We start from the raw sequence: 3,276 nt of genomic DNA, 5'->3' as shown, positions 1-3,276 counted from the left end.
CAGCTGCCCTTTTCTATTTAGCTGGTAGCATTTTCAGATACATGTTTTTGTGGTGCTGCTGTATCACTTTGTAACAAGGTCTTGAGCTGAGAAGCTACATTTTTCTCTCTATTTTGACAGTAGAATGCAGGGGGGGTGGGGGGGCATTGAGTTTAAAATTTGGCAGGTTCCCTCAGGCTCCAGGTACAAGATATATGTTTTTCTAGTGATATTGGGCCAGTATTGATAAGAGTCAGATTTTTATAGTGAAGAAGGAGTTGCTCTACTTATTTTCCATTTAGATTGTACAGTTTTAAGTTTGAGACCAAAAATTGCCAAGATACAGCTGGATCCAGGCACTACGTATGCCAGAATGCATCAAACATTTATTTATTTATTTATTTATTTATTTATTTGGGGTGCAATCACAATAGCTACGCTTATTCTCTGTTAATATCATGGAATTCGGATAAGGGCTGAAACTTGGATGGATTTTATAGGATCCAATTTCTGCATCTGGGTTTTTGGGGCACTCCTGCCCTGGAATGTGTCAAGTTCCTGAATTTTTTAGTGCAGTAGGAGAAACTCGACTTGTTCTCTATGGTGGCATTAGAATTTAGGGGCTTGGGACCAGCAGGTGCCAGGTGCTACACTTGGATATTTGCAATGCTCATGATCCATAATGTGCTAGGGTCTGAATTTTTATTTTGGTGCAATGTTAGCAGCTAGGCTTTTTCTCTATGTTGATGGTAGAATTTGAAGGCTTGGGGCCAAAGACCCATAGGATTCAGGTAGATTCAGCTTTTACCTTTAAAAATGAATTTAACATGTAGTGCTCCTGGTTGTCTTGCAAATAGGAAACATGAAGTCAATATTTGATCCATAAACTGTGCATATTTATTTTTCCTTTAATCAGTGTGGATCCTTTGAACTCTATGTCCTTTCGAGAGGCAAGGTGGCTAGGTGGATATGAGGGAAACATTGTAACAATCAGAGGGAAAGATTAAATACATGTCACTGGTGCTAGAGGAAGAGGATGGAAGAGTTGCAGGTGAGTCCCCTCCTTTTCTTTAATGTGATCTGGAACCTTGAGATAACCATTTCTATGCTAAAAGAAAAGGAGTACTTGTGGCACCTTAGAGACTAACCAATTTATTAGAGCATAAGCTTTCGTGAGCTACAGCTCACTTCCTCAGATGCATATCGTGGAAACTGCAGCAGGCTTTATATATACACAGAGAATATGAAACAATACCTACTCCCACCCCACTGTCCTGCTGGTAATAGCTTATCTAAAGTGATCATCAGGTGGGCCATTTCCAGCACAAATCCAGGTTTTCTCACCCTCCACCCCCCCACACAAATTCACTCTCCTTCTGGTGATAGCCCATCCAAAGTGACAACTCTTTACACAATGTGCATGACAATCAAGTTGGGCTATTTCCTGCACAAATCCAGGCCTTCTCACATCCCCCCCACCCCCATACACACACAAACTCACTCTCCTGCTGGTAATAGCTCATCCAAACTGACCACTCTTCAAGTTTAAATCCAAGTTAAACCAGAACATCTGGGGGGGGAGGGTAGGAAAAAACAAGAGGAAACAGGCTACCTTGCATAATGACTTAGCCACTCCCAGTCTCTATTTAAGCCTAAATTAATAGTATCCAGTTTGCAAATGAATTCCAATTCAGCAGTTTCTCACTGGAGTCTGGATTTGAAGTTTTTTTGTTTTAAGATAGCGACCGTCATGTCTGTGATTGCGTGACCAGAGAGATTGAAGTGTTCTCCGACTCCGACTGGTTTATGAATGTTATAATTCTTGACATCTGATTTGTGTCCATTTATTGATTGTCCCAACTTGATTGTCATGCACATTGTGTAAAGAGTTGTCACTTTGGATGGGCTATCACCAGCAGGAGAGTGAATTTGTGGGGGGGGGTGGAGGGTGAGAAAACCTGGATTTGTGCTGGAAATGGCCCACCTGATGATCACTTTAGATAAGCTATTACCAGCAGGACAGTGGGGTGGGAGTAGGTATTGTTTCATATTCTCTGTGTATATATAAAGCCTGCTGCAGTTTCCACGATATGCATCTGATGAAGTGAGCTGTAGCTCACGAAAGCTTATGCTCTAATAAATTGGTTAGTCTCTAAGGTGCCACAAGTACTCCTTTTCTTTTTGCGAATACAGACTAACACGGCTGTTACTCTGAAACCTGTCATTTCTATGCTGACTTTCATAGCAGGAGAGATTCCTTCTTCAGAGGCTTCTTTAAATACTTTTAATGTAAATTGTTAATGTCTCTCCTTTGAGAAAAAGCAAACTGAGACCCCAATCCTGTAAAGATTAAGCATGTGCTTAACTTTACACACTGTGAAGTTCCATTGACTTTAATTGGATGACACATCTGTAAAGTTAAGCATGTGCTTGAGTCTTTGCAGGTTCTGAGCCCAATGTGTCAACACTGGAGCAGTCATTTTGTTACAAATTTTTGGTGACAGATTTCATTTTTTTAACAAATGTTTTTAAACAAATGGCAAATTACTGAAAAATTTCAGGCAATTTAGTTTCATTTCAGTGGGGTGGGAGAACACTTTTAACTTTATTTTACTCCTTTTTTCCAGAGAGAAAAAAGTAAGAAGTGAGAGAAAGGGGTTTTTTTTCCCCACCAAAATGAGGTTTTCGTTTGTTTTCAAAAAACTTGACCAAAACTAATATTTTAGTGAATTATTTTTGTTTTTCTTGAAAAGGCATTTTCCATTGGAAAAAAAGTGGATAGAAAAATTTCAACCCACTCTAGTCAACACTTTAACATTATTACAACTCCAAGGTATCAGGATCGTTATGAACACTGTTCAGTTTTTAATTATATTTTAAATAGTTGGTACCACTCTCCTGACCTTAAAATATAGTGGTTGATATTTTCAGAATTGATTTTGAAATGAATGGGAGTTGGGTGGCTAAGGGTAAAATGTTAAAATTTCAAAAGCACCTAAATGATTTAGGATTCTAAGTCCCATTGACTTTCAATGACACTTAGGGCAAATCTACACTACCAAATTAAGTCGACCTAAGTCACCTTGACATACAGCCACAGCAGTAATTAAATCACTTTTGCAAGTCCACACTATGCTTCTTGTGTCAGCAGTGCAGATTCTCACCAGGAGCATTTGTACTGGTTTAACTGTCAGTGTGGGGCATTGTGGGAGGGCTTCTGAAAGGCAGCAACAGTCAATGTAAGCAATGCAGTGTTTACACTGACACTGCATCAACCTAACCACATTGACATAAGAG

This window comes from Lepidochelys olivacea (genome assembly GCF_965140295.1).
Source record: "Lepidochelys olivacea isolate rLepOli2 genome assembly, chromosome: 1".
NCBI lineage: Eukaryota > Metazoa > Chordata > Testudines > Cheloniidae > Lepidochelys > Lepidochelys olivacea.
This window is presented reverse-complemented; position numbering follows the sequence as displayed.